At 37.8% G+C, this 21,378-nt stretch overlaps 1 long non-coding RNA gene across 1 annotated transcript; it reads left to right on the forward strand.

The window, feature by feature from the left end:
* Positions 1–4,649: 4,649 nt before the first annotated feature.
* LOC118239513 lies at positions 4,650–16,994 on the forward strand. Its single transcript, XR_004771950.1, has 3 exons — positions 4,650–4,988; positions 5,576–5,740; positions 14,353–16,994. It is a non-coding gene; the product is annotated as an uncharacterized LOC118239513 (long non-coding RNA).
* Positions 16,995–21,378: the final 4,384 nt, after the last annotated feature.

Below are 21,378 nucleotides of genomic sequence, written 5' to 3' on the forward strand. Positions count from 1 at the left end.
TAAACTTAGGTTATATATTCTTAATGCACATATTTCATCAATAACACATTAATATTTCATTTTTTTTAGTTTACCACGGGATTTCCAGTTAATTATTTTCAGGGGAAAATTTTGTCCTCTGTGGTGGTTGTGGCACAAATGTTTTATGATTCATGTGCTTTGGGACATAAAATCCATCATTTTTTGGCTAAACTGTAATCCCTCAAGAGGACAGTCTGAAGTTTGGTTTGTGGCAGCCTCCTTCATCTCTGCTTGCAGCCAAGTCTTTATCTGAACTCTGACTTCAGGGCTTTCTTCTCAGTGTTGTGTCTTTCTTGTTTTGCCCTAACCAGTGTGTGTTTCTGTAGTTTTTGTTTATTTTGTTTTTACTAATTTCAGCCTGAATATTGCATCAGCAGTATCGAAACGAATCACGTGATCACAATTACCATGGCGTCCCTAATCAGCAGATTTCTTAGCAATTGCCCAGCTAGGTCTTTGGAGATCAGGCATTGATCTTTCCATGACCCAATGCATTCTGGTCATGGTTCCAGGGGCATGTGACCCAAAGTGTGGTTCAGGCTATTTCATTTAATTTTAAGCAACTGCTTTGAGGACCTGAGTAATAGCTCAGTCAGCAAAATGATTGACTCACAACCATGAGTTCCAACCCCAGTGCACATGTGGAAAAGTCAGGTATAGTTGTACGTGTCTGTAATCCCTGCACAGGGGTGACGGGAGGGGGAGACAGAGGGCTCATTGGCTGACTAGACTGGCCTAATTAGCAAGCTCCAGACCAAAGACAGATACTGTCTCAAAAACAATAACAATAAAACAAAAAAGTGGATTGCATATATGGATCAACACCTGTGGTTTTCTTCTGTTCTCCACATGAACATGGGCACATACACACACACACACACACACACACAGAGACCCACACACTCAAATTTAAACAGCACTTTAAAGGCATAATTAAAAATAAGATACAGATATACTGCATTCATTGAACATTTACTTCAGTCAAACCAGAATTAAAATTATTATCACATATAAACCTAAGCAGACACAATGTGAAATAATACCCTAATATACTAAGTAAAACCCAAATTGAACTGGCTGGAAGATAAATTGTCCTCAGGTTCCCAACCAAACTAAAGGTTAGAAGAGCAGTGACAGATTACATATGCTTGAGGCATATTTTGGGTATCCCATCTGTCATAATTACTCCATGTTATTTAGAATATATTTCATCACCATCAAGTGGAGTCATGCTTTATCTAAAATGACCAGATAATATCACCACTACCAAGATTCTGGATCCCAGCCAGTCCTCTGGCATTTCAGCGATCCCCAATGTAATCCAACACCACTGTGAACAGGATGTGGAAGCAGCTGTTGTTGCAGGCGGCAGGGCAGGGTAGCATTTATACCCAGTGGACAGAAGACTGTATCGTAATTGAACAGAGAAACCTAAAGCATTGTAATCATGCCTTCAGCAAACCAATCTTTGTAAAAGTGTATGGGTACAAGCAAACTGCAAACTCAGTAGCTATTTCTCAATAAACATTTCTGTTCTGATGAAAACAGGATTTGTGCATTTATTTTTGTATACATTTGTGTTGGTTGTCCAATTTTTAACATAAGTTAACACATGATTTATGTTTCAAGTCATTCTCGTAGGTAATTGAAGAAAGAACAACTCAGACTAGGGATAGAAATGGCAGGAAAATCAAAAATGGGGAGAGGAAATCATGATCAGGATATGAAAATCATTTACTTTCAATTAAAAAGGAGAAAACACAATCTCAAAAAGGGGCACAAGAGAGCTGAGTCATGAAAACAAACAGCCAAAGGATTTGGACTGGAAATACGTGGCCCTAGAGTTAAGGAAGAATGGACTGGTTTGTAGCATCAGCACCTCTCGATGTTCAAATGACGTCTGTAGCCATCTCATTTGTCAACAATGATGGTATATACCTTTCTTCTCTTCATTGGCCACTGAAGTGGATTCTGTCTTTTCAAATTAACTTCCCTCCTTCTATTGACCTCAAAAAAGCTTCTGACTTATTCAGCAGTTTTTATGATGCATTATTAGAAGGAGGGATGGGGCCTGAGGTGAAGAATTTGAGGACCAGAGGGTGATTTAAAAACTGAAACTTGCATGAAAACTTTTTGCAGGAAGCTTGTCGAGGGACATAGACATTGTCACATGGAGGAGCTGAAGAGAAGTGATTGTAATAGATTCTGTGCCTTCTTTCCAGATTGTAAGTAAAACACATGAAGAACATGAATGATTTGAAATCACTGCTTAGATTCCCGTGTTCTGTCTGCCTTACTGATCCCACTCTGGACCCCCCGGGAATCCGACTCTATAAAAATTATGTTAACTTGTGCCTAATCCTTAACTTGATCCAACAGCTGGGCATGCTTCTTGTTGAGACTACAGTGAAGACAGGGAGCCTAAATAGTGACTTAGATGATAAATAGAGAATAATAGCACAAAAGAAACTGTGACTTGGTTCATTAATCATCATTGACCTTGTCCTTGGTGATAATGGCTTCTTTCCTGCTTTGTATTGTGAACTGAATACCATAAAACTTTATTTGGTTAATGTCTAATTTCAGTTACTCCCTTCTATTTTTCTCAGCCGTAAATTTTCTAAAGAATTTTCAAAGATATGACCTCTGCAGTCAGAGGACTACTATTGTAGTTTTAAATTGGTCATAAATTATATTGCTCATCTCAAGCATACAATTTCCTCTCCTCTCCCACGTATGTCTGAGATGCATAGATACCAAGATACAAGCAGACCGACAACACACACACACACACAACACTCACCCATCCTAACCTATCCCCTTTGTTTCTCTCACTCATTCTCTCTCTCTGTCTCTCTCTCTGTCTCTCTCTCTCTCTCTCTCTCTCTCTCTCTCTCTCTCTCTCTCTCTCACACACACACACACACTTTACTTATTCACAAAGCTTTTAAAAACTCATAATAAAAAGATAAAATGTGTATCCTTTGAAGACAAAGTCGGTGATAGGCTTTCGTTAAACATCACAGATTTAGGCACTGTGAGAAGAATCCTATAGCTTAAAATATAGTTAACTGGCTGTGGGGTTGCCTCATTGGGTTATAGTGCTTGCTGCACCATCATGAGAACCTGGGTTTGAATCCTCAGCACCCATATAGAAGCCAGACTTAATTGTGTATGCCTACAAACTGCTGTACTGTCAAGTAAAGAAAAAGGAGGGTGACTGGGCCTTGATGGCCACCAGCCTAGCTCTAGGCTCAATGAGAGAGATCATCTCAAAGGAAATAAGGTATAATGATAGCCTACAACACCTGAAGTCCTCTTCTGGACTCTCTCTCTCACACACACACACACACACACACACACACACACACACACACACACACACACACACACTCTTGCAACACACATATAGACCACATACACAAATAGAAATTATATTAAATAAAATGACGAAGGCCTAGGTTTCCTGGAAAAATGCAGATTCAGTATCTCTACACCGTACCTGTCAAGAAACAAGCTATAGCTAAAGAGTTGGATATACTATGACTGTATTTTTATGATGGAAATATAGAGAGTGTCCAAACCATGAAATTTGACAAGAAGCCACAATTCCCCCATAATGTTCCCTTTAAAACTTGGACCAAAATACTGTTTTCTTGTCTTTTGCTGTTGTTGTTTTGTTCTTTACTTCTGTCAGGTATATTGTCACAAGAGAAAATTAACAGCTGTAAGCTTAAGTGTCTGCTTCCCCAAGAATGAGTACCACTCAACCAACATGAACATTTTCCTCTCTGCCAAGAGACTCTCTTCCTCTCTACTTTCAGAATAAGCAGTGAATGGACAGCATGGATGGAGATAATCTCAGATGCCGGGGGGGAGTGGAGGCAGGAGGAACCTGTATTCAGAAACTCCCTGGGCAACACCCAGTTCAAGGTCATCCTGAGCATCTTTGCCTTGCCTAAAAAGAAAAATATTAGAAGCAATGAGGACGTGTGTCACTGATACAGAACTTTCATAGCATGTGTCACAGGAGGAAAGAAGGGAGGAAGGGAGAGAGAAAGAAAGGGAGGGAGGGAGGGAGGGAGGGAGGGAGAAAGGAAGGAAGGAAGGAAGGAAGGAAGGAAGGAAGGAAGGAAGGAGGGAGGGAAGGAAGGAAGGGAAAATGAGGGAAAGTATGTGTGGATAGTATCCTGGCTCCTTTCTTGTCCTTGGACAGATGCAGAGCTGGCCTCTGTGGTTTGTTTAAGGGGCAACCCAGAACCATTGTGCTGTAGCTTCGTGGCCTTTGATGAGGAGTGATGGGGAATGTTCTGTGTATGTTTATCTTGTTGATTATTGAATAAAATACTATTTGGCCAATGAGACAGCAAGTTAGACAGGACTAGGAGTCAAAGAGGATTCTGGGAAATGTAGTAAAGAAGTGGTGATCCAGGCAGGAAGTGACATAGCAAGGAGACTCATATTTTAGCAAAGGAAACAGGAAGTGTCCCTTTTTTCCTCTTCCTCCTCCAGTGGCACCATGTGAGCCACCGGCAAGAGAGGGTGCCAGCAAAAGGCATCCTCTATAAGATAAGTCTTATAAAATATATAGGTTTATGATAATTAAGACTAACTAGAAGAAGAGGAATCCTAGTCATTGGCCAAGCAGCATTTGAACATAATACAAGTTTCTGTGTATTCATTTGGGCCCTAACTCAGGCGGGCTGCTGGCGTAAAGTACACACATAGCGGTGGGGCTCTGGCAGCCTTTGGCGGAAAGATTTATCGTAACAGAGGAGGACAAGCAAAGTCACACACGAGTCTCTCCTTCCCCTCAAACGTTCAAAACTCTAGTGGCATTTGCTTCCCCTCCCCCGCCCCCCCCAAATATTTGTAGTTGGAGGACATCCCTCTCTAGTCAAACTGAAGGCAGAATCCCATTGCTTCACCAGTCATGAGGATGGTGCACCTGGCTCTGCACCTGCATGGTATGTTCAACTTGTCACTAGCTTGAAACATCTCAGTCGTGATAAGAAAAAGGCTATTAGGGCATTTAATGATGACACCCATCCTTCTACTTAACAAGGAACCATGCCACCTAAAGCCCATCATGTTTGTTTTGACATTTAATTTGTTAGTATTTTTCACTACTTGTACGGCTTTAAGAACATGACTATCTACTTAAGACGAATGAGAGAGCTAAATCTGAGGTATGATGTAATGGTCTAATGAGAAATTTCCACCATAATCTTGGGCATTTTAACATTTGGTCCCCAGTTGGTGGCGTTGTTTCTAGAGGTTTAGATGGCATGGCCTTGCTGAAGGAAGCATGCCACCATCACTGGGGAGTAAAAGGCCTCTGCAGTTCACTCTTTGTTAAGGATGTGAGCCCTCAGCTTCCTGCTCCTTTCACCATGCCTGTCAGTCATTGCTACACCTCCCCATGAAGATGGACTCAAATCTTTTTGGTACCATAGGCCAAAATTTTCTTCTATGAGTTATCTTAACCGAGATGTTTTATCATAGCAACAGAAAACACTATAGTGTTTCTAATGTGGAATCTTTTTGCTTCTAGTAAAAAGAAGCCTTCAGACTGTCATTTCTGTGTGAGGACTTTCAAAGTGTTTGAGGACTGGGACATTCCATCTTTCCCACTTACTTGAGTGACACCTGAGCTAGCCAGGTCTATGTAACCAATAGTGCTGAATAAGAACAAACCTCTGTAATTAATATGGTATTGGTAAGTTGCTTATTTATTTGCTTACATGTATGTTGATTCCCCTACTTAGATACATTACAACAGCCACACAGCACAAAACATCTATTGCAGGGAGACACCATAACCACGCCTCCTAAGGGCTGGCTATAGGCGTGGCTATAACCACACCTGTCAGGGCGTGGTCAAGGGGTGTTCAGGATGACGAGTGGGGGGTTCTTAAGGTGCTGCTGACAAGTGGGAGCCCCTCACTCTGGCCTCTCTGGCTTGCTGCCTCTGGGCACGCTCTGGCTTGTGCTTTGCTGGTATTTATCTGAATAAAGGTATTTTGGATCAACAAGCTTTCTCTGTCGGCTCCAATCTATGGCAGATCACGTTCATAGTTGCCTCCTCATATTTTTAAATATTTTATAGGCATGTTCCATTTTCTCAACTGAAATGTTGTACAGAAACAAAGATAGCAAATATAGGCTTTAGAGTCACAAAGAAAATAATTTTAACAGTAAATTCAGTTTTTAGAGAAATCTCCCAAACTAGCTCAATTAGCACAGAACTTAATACTATCCTAGATGTTTTTTTATAACTCTTTGAAAATGGCTTACTAATGGACAAATAGACTCCCAATGTAACTAGATCTATATTAATTTGAAATTAGTTATGAAATTTTTAACAACACAACCAGGAATGAATAGCACAACTCTGTGACAGGAAAAAATTATTTAACCACATTATACCCTAAAGAATGTGTTCAGAAAAGAAGTAGCTTAGTGCATTGCCATGTATTGTTTTTAATACAGTCTCTGAGATGTCATTAAAGACTCTTAAAGGATGATTTAACAGAAAAATACAATATATATGATAAAATTTGGGGTTACCTGGTATGTGTTTACATGGAATGAGAACCTGAATAACAGTGGGTCAGTAACACAGGAAGTTTAGGAAAACCAGCAAGAGGTAAACTTGCATAAATCTAAATTTAGGGACTGTCTCTTCTTGATGGCGTTTATTTCAATGGCCCCCCCTTTCTCTCCTCTTCCTTCTCCTCTCTCCCTTGCTTTTAAAACACCAATGCTTCTATCTTTCAGATTTAAAAGGAGGGCACTTTGTATGTATTTAATGTTTTTTTCAGCAATTATTTATGTTTCATCAGTTTCTTTTAAAATTTAATTTGTCAATGAAATTTCATAAGTGTAGTTTCAAGTAAAATCTTCTATTGGTTCATATTGTAAAAGCAACAGCGTAACTTTGCTTGTTGTTTGTAGTTTTAAAAGCATTCTTTAAATTAGCCATTAAATGCAATTAAAGCATTTTCCTGCTTCTGGCAAAAGGAAAGATTGATTCTCCATGTACATCTGAACAATGAAAACTGAGCAAATGAGAGCAGCTGTCAAGGCGGCCATCTCACTTCCTGCTTGGACCACACAAAGCTCATATTTTTAAGAGGCAGACATATGGCCTTATATCACATTTATTTGGCATCTGTGAACTAAATGCCAAAAATTCCTACCCCAAACTATAGGGATATTTTTTATCTTATAGAATTCCATAAAATGCTATATATCAGGTCTTGATATTATTAATATATTTCGTTTAGTGGCAATATTTCATAGTTACTAAAAAACATTTTCCTTTTGCTATTTCTAGAATTTTTGTTTTGTTTTGACCGAGATATAACAAACATGTAATGAAAGAACAGTTAAGCCATGTGTAATGCTGAGGTTAGGAGCAGTGACTCTGTGCACCATGAAAAACAGTGCAACTCCTGACTCCTCAAAGATGCAACCAACAACTGCCTACAACTGACCAGAATAATCAACCAGTGGTTCTCAACTTGTGGGTTGTGACCCCTTGGGTTGAATAATTCTTTGACAGGGTTTGCCTAAGACCATCAGAAAATACAGATATTTACATTATGATTCGTAACACTAGCAAAATTACGATTGTGAAGTAGCAATAAAACAATTTTGTGATGGGGGAGGGTCACAACATTAGGAACTGTATCAAAGGGTCTCAAGTTAGGAAGATTGAGAGCCACTGCTTTGTTCCATGTACACAATATATTCTGAAAAACATATGGGAACTGCCAGAATGACTGGTTATGGCCATATGTAATTTGCAGACAGGGGACAAACTTTTCACACAGAGATGATTGGAGTCATGTGCATCTATCTTATGTATCTTAAGTAAAATATTTAACTTCCCTGCAAAAGTATTGGGAGGAAGGTATGAAATTATTATATCAGTATATTATTACTGCAGCCAGTTGTATATAGTCTTAAATTGGTAACACACCATTCTATTTGTTTTCATTTTTCTTGATTAAAAAAATAGAACTATGTATGATCTGAAAGTGTTTGTGCATGCAAACATGGGAAAGTTTTAAATAAAAACTTGATTAGTCTATATTTTATGTTACTAAACAATAGACTATTATCGGGATACTTTTTTACATTTTCACACATTCTTCTTAAATTTTTGTTAGCTCCAGGCTTTCAGTTCAAGATTTTTCAAATTATTACACATTAAAGATATTTCTTGTGCAAATGAATGCTTGTAAACTCACTACTTTATTTATTTATTTGCATTTTGGGAAACATGCTGCTGTTCAGATATAGAACAGTTCCACTATTCCCCAGATTCACAGATGCCTGTCGCTATCTGTTCTTCCCACAGCTAGCCTGTGACTGACTTGCTTTCTGCCCCTGTTTTACATTTTCAGGATGTCAAACAAATAGGTTCAGACACCATGTAGATTTTGAGGGAAATTATTTTATGTAGTATAATGCATTAGAGATTGATCACAATTCATGCATATCACGCCAGCATTTCTTTTACTAACCAGGAAACACTTTACTGATGAAATGGAATGGTTTATTAATCCATTATTCATTGACAGTCATGTAATTATTTCCCATTTTAATAATTATTCATAGTTTTTATAAACATTTCTAAGATGTTCTGCACTAAATTTCTTTTTCAAAGTACTTTCCTAGGAATGGAATTGTTAGGGTGCATGATACGTGTATTTTTAACTTCATATAAATTTGTCCAAATGTTTTCCAAGTTAATATGAGTCTATACAATTTCATAAATGATGACATTTTGCTCCACACTTGCTATTTTTTAATCCTTTTTACTCTTTCTAGACAGAGTCCTACCTTTGTGAATTCAACTGACATTTCTCTAATGATTATTGATATAGACCATAATTGCATGATATCATATTTTTTTAAATTCAACTTTCTTTTGATGTTTTGAGATACAGTCTCATTCTGTAGGCCAGTGTCTCCTGGAATTTACTTTGAAGCCAAGGCTGTTCTCAAACTAACAGCAGTTCTCCTGCCTCAGCCTTCTAAGTGCTGGTGGTGAGCCATGGTGCCTGGCTCATATTAGCCTGTATCATCCTTGGTGAAATCTTTGCCTATTGAACATAATTTTGTATAATATCTTATAAATTCCTAGCATATTTTTGATAGAAGTTCTTATATATGTTTTTGCAAGTATTTTCTCCCACTCTTTTTTTTTTTAAGCACTTCTAAGTGACTCCCATGGAATAGGCATGTTTTAGTTTCATAAACTTAGTATTTGCCTTTTACATGTGGTGACTTGATATGACATCTAAGAATCCTTTGTAATATCCAAGATCATAAATCTTTTATATTTTATTTTAGATTTTTTGGTTGCCTTGCTTCTTTTTTTTCTAAAATATGAGGTATGAGCACAGGCTTAATTTCACACTGATGTCAAGTTGTTCTGCCATTAGTAGTTGAAAAATTATGCTTTCTCCATTTAGTTTCTTCTTCACTTTTATTAAGTACAATTTGAAAATGTATGTGTGCATCTTTTTCTAAACCCTTGATTCCATTAATTAACCTTCATGTCTGTTCAGCAACAATACCATTGCATTTCTTTAGGAAATGCCTTAAAAACAAGAATGTGTAGTCCCCAACTCTTTCCCCAATTTTTTTTGAAGTTCTAGTTCCTTCGCTTTTAGATATAAATTATAGTCATTGCTTATCAAATTCTACAGAAAAGAATCTGTTGGGGTTTTGGTGGAACTGTTCTGTTTCTAGCTACAAGACAGTATGATAGAAACCTGACATCTCTATTAGTAGTGAGTGCCCTACCCGTGAACATCATATGTCTGTATGTTCTTCAACATCTGCTTTCTCACTGTTATTTTTACTGGGTATTTTGGGGCAAACAAACCCTTTAATTGCAGGGGATATTTTAAAAATTGATTTGTAATCATGGATGCATACATATACAAATGATTTCAGTGTTTCAACCCTGATAAAATTGTGTGTTAACTCTAAAATTTTTTATGGTAAATACTATACAAATTTCTACACACACAGTTAAATAAGTAACGTACCCAAAGGTAGTTTTACTTCTTCCTTTTCACTCTAACTAGATGTTTTGCAATATACAGACCTTTATTTTGCACCATAATGGAGATCAACACTGTATGAATTCAAACTGAAAGGCCAACTTTTGCAACTTTATGTTGTAGTGGTCATAAATATTGCAACTTTTACACTCAACACCTCATCAAACAATACCATGATTTTTATTTTTAGTCTTTATATGGAATTTAAGTTATTTATACAAATTAATTAATATGCTTTATATATAATTATATATACACTAATGTATAATTATGTTTTATATATAATTTGTAACTTATTAATTATTTATATATTAATTCTAGGAATTAATAATTCATTTAGAAAGAATTTCAGTAAAAATATCTCTGTGTCTATTCATTTCTTTAAAACATCTCTCATTATTTTTGAATATTCAGATTTTTCTCCTGAAATTGCCTTTAGCTATAATAACATCACTTAGCATTCTTTTACAACAAGTTTATTGGAGCTTGTTACACTTCCTTTCATATGAAATTTCTATATTTTTTCCTAGAATATATTTTCCCTAAATTAATACTTGAGGGAGGTACTGCATGCCTCTATTCCCTGCACTGGAGATGCAGAGACAGGAGGATCTCTGAGTTTAAGAACATCAAGTTATTATCATCAAGGCCAATAACAGAGTTATTGGCCACCCGATGCCACATAGTGAGACCCAGAAGAGGAGGAGGAGGAATCAGAAGAGGAGGAGTGAGGAGGAGAAAGAGAAGGTAGAGGAAGAAAAAGAGTAGGAGAAAATAGAAAAGGAAGAAGAAAATAATTTGAGGCTGGAAATTAATTTTTTTTCATCCATTGTTGTATGGCCTCCATGAATTCCGCTGGGAAATTTATCATTTTCCCTTTGCATCATGTGGGAAAAACTAAAAGTGAGAGACTCAGCACACACAGACTCACTGCATCAGCCATGTCTAGCTTGCCTTCGCAGGCTGCCTGCTCTGATTTTGCAGTTTCTGGCAGAATCCAGTTCAGAGTTGTTATTTGTTATCAGGAAGTACTAGCTTTACTAGGCCATGAACCTATCAGAGAAGAGAAACTGTATATAAAGTGTTTGTGATACTGTTTGCTTTATCCTGAATATGTTCTTAAACTTTCCGCTCACAAAGAGGGTGAGTTCATGGAAAAAGAACCCAATTCACTACAATCAAAACATCACAGCAGCATCTTTTAGTGACATATTCATTACAAAGCAGTGTACACTGCCTACAATCAGGCCCTAAGCAGGGTTTCCTGTCTGATATCTTCATCCTCTGGAATGTTTTACTACAATGCCTTAGACCCAGAACATGTAGATGCTTGGGCATCAGTTGTTCCAGTTGCACTAAAACATGCCTATAAACCACTAAAATAAGCCCATACTCGCTTTGAAATAAATCAGAACACAGACAGGAATCAGAAGATCTTACCTAGGGGGAAAATAGAATTCTAGTAACAAAGTAATCAAAGAAGCACAAGATAAAGGAGGGACAGTGTGTTCCTTTTCAAAGAGCAGCCGGCCAACACCGTGATCAGTGCAATGCAAAGCGATGGTAAAGAAGCTTTCCTGTATATTCATGACTTAGGTAAAAAACTGGGAATGTTAATAGTTATTTAAAGAAAAGGAGTCAAATGATGAGCGTACATGGTACGTCTGTGCATCCTGTCCTGTCTTGATCAAGACAAACTGGTCATCATACAAATATTCACAGATGAACATAGCTACAGGTGAAGGTATTTAAAGCCATGGCTTCCACTAACAAGGTTCACATTAGGGGCAGTTATGTGAGATAATTCATAAGCTGAACTGGAGAAATGTACAGCATAGACATAAATGAATATGAAGACGAATCAATTTCAAAATATTTGTATATACAATTATTTATTCAAACCTGTTTTTCTTTGTCTTCTATATTGCTTTGGAGATTGTCCTGGAACTCGCTCTGTAGACCAGGCTGGCCTCGAACTCTGCCTTCGAGTGCTGGGATTAAAGGTGTGCGCCACCAACGCCCAGCTTATTCAAACCTTTTTAACGTGAGTTCAAGGCTAACCTGGTCTCCAGAGCGAGTGCCAGGATAGGCTCCAAAGCTACACAGAGAAACCCTGTGTCGAAAAACCAAAAAACAAAACAAAACAAAAACAAAACAAACAAAAACCCTTTTTAACAAACACAACCTACAGAACTTTGGAATGGTGTTAATAAGAAAAGTAGTAAAGAAATGCCAAGACACCTGTTCAAACCCACTATTTATAAGCAGGGGTTCTGATTATCACTATCAACTAAGAGGAATGCAAACACAGAGTTGTTATAGGGAAAGGGTTACATTAGCATGTATACTATTGCTCTACTCCTGTAAAGCAACAAACAAATGAAAGCCATGTGAGAGAAACAGAAGAGGGAGAGAGAGAGAGGGAGAGATACTCTGAGACAGAGAGACAGAACGTGCTCGTTTGTATACCTATATGGAGAGCATCTTTCTTGAGTGAGGAAGAGTATTTAAAATGTGATTTATGAATCCTTGGACATCTTTGTGTACCTTTTGCACATCTACCTTTCTTGTTACAACTAGCATCTGATAACTGACAGAAATTCAACAAGAATTTTAAAGCTCTGTCTGAGAAAATGTAAGCTACCTTACCACTTCATCTCTAGCTCCCTGCAGCCAATCCGTGTTTCATCAAGCAAAAACTACCCTGCCTTTGATAACCAGAACTTTTCTATCTAGAACCATAACATGAACTAGATTCTCTCTCATGTTCTTTTTGACTGTGAATATATATATATATATATATATATATATATATATATATATATATATGAAATCCTTGAAACAACATTCTTTATATTACTCCCAAATAATTTTCTCCTCTATAACGCTATCTGGGGTAGAATTACTAGTGTTTATAGTGGGTACTTTACTCTATAACAAATATTCAAGAAACTTTAGCCTTGAAATTGTCTGTGAATGTACAAATGTGGAACTAACAGTAGGAGACAAGGGTCACCACCTTGCAGCAGTGTCATTTGCTGGTCTACATCGTTTGTTTGCTTTGAGCTTCTGCCTTTTTCTTTCAACCTCAAGATTCTGAAGGACTCTCATCAACCTCCCCTACAACAGTCAGGTTGAGAAAATTAGTGGGGAAAAATAAAGGATGTCTTCTTTGCTCCTTCACCGTAGAAAGGTATAAGATTGGAATGCACAGAAGGTAATGTTTGTAATGGTTTATTTGACTTTCATGTGCATTGAAACTGAAATGTTCTACAACGAAATTTATAACATATTAGTCACTTCCCCCACTGCATCAGATGGCAGACTTGTGCAGTAACCACAGAAATCTAATGTGTATTTCAACTATATATCCTTCTGGAGCTCAGTTTTGGGTTTCACAAACATTCCTTTCAATTTTGCTTTGGTTCAGATGGGTTTTTGCTTTTGGTAGTAGGAACTGCGCACGCTAGGCAAACTTTTTTAGCACGGTGCTGCATACTCAGTCCCTCTCATGCCGTATAGAATAACATACATTCAACAATTCCTTAAAAATTTCAAAGTAAGTTAGTGTGTTTTCTGTAAGTAACTAGAGGATAAGAAAGAAATAATTGTTATTTGAAATCCACAATGACAAGGAAATAGTAATAAAAGCAAATCCTCCTCTTACGTCCTGTGAATTTCAGGAAATCCTCCTGATCCAGTGTAAATTCATAAGTAAATGTGTTCTCTTTGCTGTGTGTAGGTGTAAGCATTCTACTTATCATAAGGGAATGTGTTGTGTTGTTGCCTTAGCCAGTTTCGATTGAGCAGTACACCTTCCTTTGTTATGAAAAACTTAGAGCAATCTGCCTACATGAGTCTGTATATACACAGCACTTAATAGCAATAGGATGGTTTTATGACAGTCTGGTTGTATGATGGCAGTGTTGAGCATTGGTTAAGACGCTGGGTTTTGCAGTCACATTGCACAGACACTCCTCTCTGCTCCTTCTTGACTGGCTATGGATGCTGCTGAGTTAGTTTCTCTAAATGTCACCTTCCACAGATGCAGACTATACTGCATAGCATTGTGAAGAAGATTCCAGAGAAATGTTCTGTAAAGTGCTTAGCACAATGCTTGGCATGTAGCCAATAGACTGTATCTTCTAGTCATTGACTGTTTTAGACATGTTGAAAACCATTTATTGCATTCACTGAGCTGAAAAAAAAATTGTATTTTACATTTTCACGTGCTTCCATTTTGTAGGTCCTACAAACAAGTTTAAGAAAATGTATGTGAGACCAAGTCAGCCAATCCTCATGTGAACCAGATCAAAGAAAATTGTGGACTTCAGACAATAGAACATCCTCTTTGGAAATGCTATCGTTTTTCGGGAAGTTGCCCGAAGTCTTAGTGTCAAAGGAAATAGTCCAGAGGAAACGGTCCCTGCAGCTTTTGAGAACAACAATATCAACTGCAGCCATTTCAACTAGTATTTAAACCCTTGAGTTGACCACTATGAGGAATGAGGGGAAGTTTAGGGCTTTCATCTCCTTTTTATCTCCTATATTCTTTTCTTCTTGGTGTCTGGCTATAGTCACTGTTTTCAGTGATTCTACGAGGGAGGCAGGAGAGGTACAGTGGTAACAGGAAAAGATGAAAAGGAGGAGGAGATGGCTTCATTAATTATATATCACTGTAAGCTTAAAATAGCATGTTCACTTTTTTTAAATGAACGAGATCAAATAGAGGGGGGAAAAAGCAAAGCACCAGCACTGGCTTATCAGCTCCCAAGTGTTTGCACTATGGATGGAATCTTTGCCTTGATTGCCTGAGATGTTCCATTGAGTTGGACAGGTCATCGTGTGGTGAGAAAGTTGGTTTTTAAACAGCGAGGCTGTTAGAGCAGGTCATTCTCAGAAGCACTGGCTACCCATAGCATTGTGGCTCTGTTCTTCTTCACCATCCAGAAGTAAAAAGAATATTGGTAAACTTCCCCAATCAATGAATCTTCCAGAACTATTATGTGTCTTCTATTTACTCCTCATTGGCCCAAACAGGTGCATAAACTCAAAAAGGAAGAGAACGCACACCTCAGAGGAGGAGAGTTATAGATACTGGCAAGCAGTCTTGTTTCTCCATGAAAAAGCCATTTGTTCTTTTTTTTTAAGATGTGAGATTCTAGGAGATGTGGACATCTGAGACAAATTCATGTTGACAGTTAACAAGTTATTGGAGTACACATCCCCCAAATCTTCTCTCTTTTGTATCTTGTTGCTTAGCATACATTCATTTTTACATTAATAAATGTATTATTTCTCTATGGAGCAATGAGGGGTATAACTCATACCAATGCTGAATCAGTGTCCCAGCTTTGGCTAGACACTTATATTGCATCATGCACTTCCTTTATTGATACTGGGAGAAATATTTTCAATTCCATAGTCCTGCTTTGTGTTGTTTGCTTTGCTCTTCCAAATTCCTTCAGCACTCATGAGGCCTGGAGGAACCTCTGTGTGTCCTTCCAGCCCCGTAAAACCATGGCATGTAGTTCAAAGAGAGGGCACCCATTAAGCTAAGAACATTTTCCAGATTCAAGAGAGCCTCTGCATTTAGAGCATGGTGTATGGATCAGTAGAGATAGTAGTTCAAAGGGACTAGTCGGTTTCATAAAATAAGCACCTTGGTTACCCATTAAATTTGCCTTTGTAAATAAAGCGGAGCCCGCTTCTCTTTGATCTTCAGAAGACAGTTCAGCATGCTATACATAGCACAGAGATGAAAGTAGATGAGGCAGCTTAAAGTGAAATACACCACCGACTGATATACAGCTGTGAGGCTGCTTCGAGAGGCACAAGTAATTTGTAAGTAATGTCCGTGTTTTGTAGTATTTTCATGGGGCGGTTGACATTCATTTCAGGGTTTTAAAAATTCATATAAATAAACAATGGGCACTGCAGAGAAAGTTATAAAACACGAGCCATAAATATGATCAATGGTTCATAATCGCTTGCATGTACCTGTTTCCTTTCTTTAAAATTACATCTTACTTTCATGTTATTTCATCAAGTGTCCTTGGCTAATCTCTCTGCTGGCCAGGACACAGATTTTTGTTTTTTAAATTTAATAGAAATGTCTCAATGACATCCATTTGATTTTTTTTCCTTAGCTGGTGGGCATGGCTTATGTCTCTGTTGGTAGAGGATGGTGTGCTTTAAACAGACAACAATGCAGTCACTATTTTCTGGCTCAGTGACCAACTACTTGCTCCTGGTAACTTGTGTTTGAGGCATATTTCCCCTCCCAATGTCAAGTTTTGTCTTAGTTTTTAATAGCTGCAAGGAAGCTGTCGGCTTATACCTGGTTTTTCTTTATGTTTTGCCATTTTAGTACAGAATGTGAATCTAAAGGAATGAATCCCTATTGGATTCAATTTTAACAGAGGTAAGAGATGAGATAGAAAAAGAGGACTGGTTGGGATGCAGTAACTTGTTCCCACCGTCACTTATTTCGCCCCTGAGGAAGCTTTCTTGTGAACAAATACATATGATATGTGAAATCCGCATTTTACTTTCACCTTCTCTAATGTTTGTTACAAAAATCCTTAACTTTAAAAAAGCCATAGTTATCTCCAAAGTCTGACTTTTCAGTATTTATCAGGTTGCGTTTTCTTTAATAAAAATGTAAAGGTACCTACTTTTCAACTGTGTTTTTTTTTTTATTTTCACAAAGAATATCTTCTGCATTTTGCTTAAAGTTCATTTTGAATAATGTTTATACTTGACAGTATGTCTTAAAATAAATTTTGGCATCTATAAAAATTAGCAGAAAATTGCCTGTAGACAAATACATAATCATGTAATGATGTCTTAGATGCATGTGTGACAGAAAATGTGATAACTACATAGAGATGCTCTGTTTAATCTTTGGCAGTTACATGAAAGTGGTAGTCTGTTACAGCAATAAAAGAAAAACAATACAGATTTTGGCAACAGTAATTCATTTGCACCTGTCCAACATATATCAGTTGTGTGTGTGTGTTTGCGTGTCCGTGTGGTTTGTGTGTGTGTGGTGTGTATGTGTGTGTGTCTATGTATGATGTATGTGTGTGTGTGAGTCTCTGTGTGTGTGAGTCTGTGTGTGTGTGTGTGTGTGTGTGTGTGTGTGTCTGTGTGTCTGTGTGTCTGTGTGTAATGCTGAGGACTGAACCTAGATCTCACATATACTATCTTAGGTCTTCTTTTACTGAGCTACAACCTCAGCCCCTTTCATAAACAGAGAAAATAAGTGTAAAGGGACTCAGTTTAATAACAAGAAAATTGGAAAAGTAGGTTGCATACAGAATTTCTTTTAATAACTTTTTATATGTATAATTTATATCTCCTTTTTAATGAAAATAGCTTTATTGATTTTTCTCATTATACTGGTAATAGAAGAACATTAACACAGGAAAAAACCGCAAGCACAATTCTGTCCAAATTCATTTTAACCATTGTGAATTTCACTATTTTGAACATCTGCAGTTAGCATTTTGATGATTTTATGGAAATTGGAACTGAATTCTTATATAGAAACATTATTTCAAGATAACACTAGACTTGTAATGACTTTAAATCAATATTATAACACTTCTGTCCTACATTTAATATTGCCAGAAATAAGTCCAGGATGACCAATTAAATTTGAATTTTGAATAAGCAATAAATACTTTATTTTTGGTCAGTCCCCCTAGGACACACTAACAAGAAAAAAAATAGTATGGTTTATCCACAATTCAAATGTAATCAGGTACCATGCATTTTTATTCTTTATGTATATCAAGGCTTCCAATATTATTTGGCTACCTTAAGTAAGAACAGAGGATTGGGCTGGAGAGATGGCTCAGCTGTTAAAGGATAGGCTCACAACCAAAAAATACAAGAACAGAATATTGAACATATAGCTGGAGGCTTTGAGCACACATAGGCTTGACAATGTTGGGCAATGTTTGCGAAAAGTAAGAGCCCAGTAGATCTCATACTAAGCAACTCTAAGATACATTTTTCATATTTCACATGATTAAATTTTCTAATGTTGGCTGGACAGAATAGATTCATATTTTACTACCCACAGAAGTTTGTTAGAACCCCTAGTATTAGAGGCAACATATAGCCATACATATGTTAATCAACAAATCATTCAAGGAACATTGGAGGAAAGACCTTGATGTCTGCTTGCTGTATACAGCCATCTTTCTGGCACGTTTCATTAGGAGCTGGGATGTACAATTATCAAAGTGGAAGAAAAGATGTTTGGTTTTAAGAAAACCTTGGATCTTTTCTTGGAAATGCTGCAGTCTCAATGTCATTGGTGACACAGAGACAAGTTGTGTGGAACATCATCAGTGCCAATGACATCTGGCCAAAAGGTGACGGAATATAATTAAACTCCCAGCGAGAAATACTGCTCAGAACACTTTAAGTGCTTTGTTTTTTATTTGCTGTAGACAGTAGAGAGAATTATGGCAGAATCTGTCCTAAATCAGTCTGGGAGGAGCTTTAATATGCATATGATGGTAAGACTTAACCCCGACCTCTAAGACGGTCATCAGAGAATCAGAAGATGGTTCAGTGCTCAAGAGGTTTGCTTTTCTTGCAGGGGACCCAGGGTGGGTTGCCATTACCTACATGGTGGCTGATAACCATTCACTGCTTCAGATCCAGGGAGTCTGACACCTCTTTTTGATCTAGTCAGGCACCTGGCATTTACATGGTGCAATACATGCTTGCAGGCAAAACACTCTCACACATAAATAAGTAAATGAATAAATAAATAAACAAATAGATCTAAACAAATTACCTGGGAACATAGGTTAATGGTGGAGCAGTAGCCCATCGTGCAGCTGTCTGTAGGTCCACTCCCAGTACTTCTAAGACAAGCAAGGAAGCAAACAAACCAACAATATGAAAGGGTCATATTTTAATTGACAAAGTTTTGTTTTATTGCCCAATATTTTTTTCATTAAATTGGAAACAAGCTTGTTTTACATGTCATTCCCAGTTCCCTCTCCCTCCCTTCCTCCCCTGCACCCCACCGACCCCCTATGCCATTCCCTTTCTGCTCCCCAGGGAGGGTGATGCCTTCCATGGGGGTCTTCAAAGTCTGTCATATCATTTGGAGCAGGGCCTAAACCCTCCCCTGTGTGTCTAGGATGAGAGAGTATCCATCTATGTGGAGAGGGCTCCCAAAGTCCATTTGTGTGCTAAGGATAAATACTGATCTACTACCAGAGGCCCCATAGATTGCCCAAGCCTCTTAACTGAAATTCATGTTCAGGGGATCTGGAACAGTCCTATGTTGGTTTCCCAGCTATCAGTCTGGGATCCATGAGCTCCCCCTTGTTCAGGTCAGCTGTTTCTGTGGGTTTCTCCAGCCTGGTCTTGACTCCTTTGCTCATCACTCCTCCCTCTCTGCAACTGGATTCCAGGAATTCAGTTCAGTGTTTAGCTGTGGGTGGATTCACAAAGTTTTATGTTTGCTAACAGAGTATAATGTTTACTGCAAGATTTCCTAGGAAGTGAACTGGAGACATAGCTCGGTTGATAGAGTTCTTGCCTAGCATGCTGAAAGCCCTGGATTGGATCCTAGAGTTGCATCATCCAGATACAGTGGAACATACATGTAACGTCACCCATTGGAAGTGGAGATGATGGAGGCCAGAGGATCAGATAGCCAAGGTCATCATTCTCAGTTACATAGCAAGTTCAAAGCCAGCCTCAGACACACAAAACCCTGTCTCAAAACAAACAAACAAAAATTAAAGAATCAAACAATCAATAGATCAATAGGAAGTTAGAATAGATGAAACACAGTGTTTGTTAATGATTTGTTAAAAGAGATGCTAAGTTTTGAAAAATATTTAATTGCCCTTCTTATGGCTTTTGTAAACCTACTTAATAGTGGGATTATGTTTTATGTAACATATTTTAATCTTTAGAAGTAGTATTCAGTGGGACTTCATTTTGGAGACAATGTTATACAAAGCCATTTTTTGTCATTGTTATGCTGGGATCTCATAATGGTGCCAATGTTAAGAAGGAATTAGTGTTGAATGGATATTAAAATAATGATCCCTCTTTCTTCATTATCCATTAATTTAGCTAATCTGCTTGTAAATTTTTTTGAGATCATAATTTAATTACAACATTTCTCCCATCTTTTTCTTCACTCTAAACCCGCACATATACTCCTTTCTAATATTTAAATTCATGGCTTCTTTGTTCATGAATTGTTGTTGTATGCATATACCTATATATTCCCAAATATAACCTGTTTGGGCCATATAATGTTATTTGTATGTTTATTTTCGGGGCTGACCATTTGGCACTGGACAACCAATTGGTTGTCCCCAGGGAATAGCACATCTTCCATTTCCAGCTTTCTTCAGTTGCCTATTGTTTCTTGTTATCTTTATCCAGGAATTGCTGGTTCCACAGTAGGTAGACTTAGGAAATCAGTATATGACATTGAAATAGATGTTTCAAAACCAGTTCAATAATACAATATTTTCAATTTCTGTTGATAAGTAAAGAAATAACTGGATGAAGAACATAAAGTCAATCCACAAGGATGACCCCAGCTAAGACTCCTAGGAATAGTAGAGAGGGTGCCTGAACTGGCCATCTACTCTAATCAGATTGGTGATTACACTAATTGTCATCAGAGAGCCTTTATCCAGTAACTGATAGAAGCAGCTTCAGAGATTCACAGCCAAGCACTAGGGTTGGGGGGAGCTCTGAAAGGGAGGAAGAAATTGTATGAACCATGGGGGTCAAGGTCATGATGAAGTAACCCACAGAGACAGCTGACCTGAGCTCTCAGAGATCATGGATTCTGGACCAACAGTTAGGGAGCCTGTATGGAGTGGACTTAGGCCCTCTGTGTGTGTGACAGTTGTAGTAGTCTGTTTGTGAGGCTCCTAGCCATGAGATCAGGACCTGTCCCTGGTTCCTTTCAACCCTGACAGAAGGTTATCTCAGGTTGATGTCATTAATTACCCAGCCATGCCCCTAACTTTTCTTTTGATTCTGTCTTATCAAGAAGCCCTTGAATAGTAACTTGAGTCTTTATGAGGCTTATTTCTAGGAAAGCAACGTGTGCAGCAGATTTTAAGCGTCTGGCCTCCTTGGTCCTTCGTGTGAATTAATAAATGACCGTTTGATTTGACACTTCATTTTTCTGAGCCTGGTTAATATGTATCTGTCCACAAGAGAAAGGTCAGTCTACAAGAGGATCTTGACATTTTTATACCCA

The sequence above is a fragment of the Cricetulus griseus genome (genome assembly GCF_003668045.3).
Source record: "Cricetulus griseus strain 17A/GY chromosome 1 unlocalized genomic scaffold, alternate assembly CriGri-PICRH-1.0 chr1_0, whole genome shotgun sequence".
NCBI lineage: Eukaryota > Metazoa > Chordata > Mammalia > Rodentia > Cricetidae > Cricetulus > Cricetulus griseus.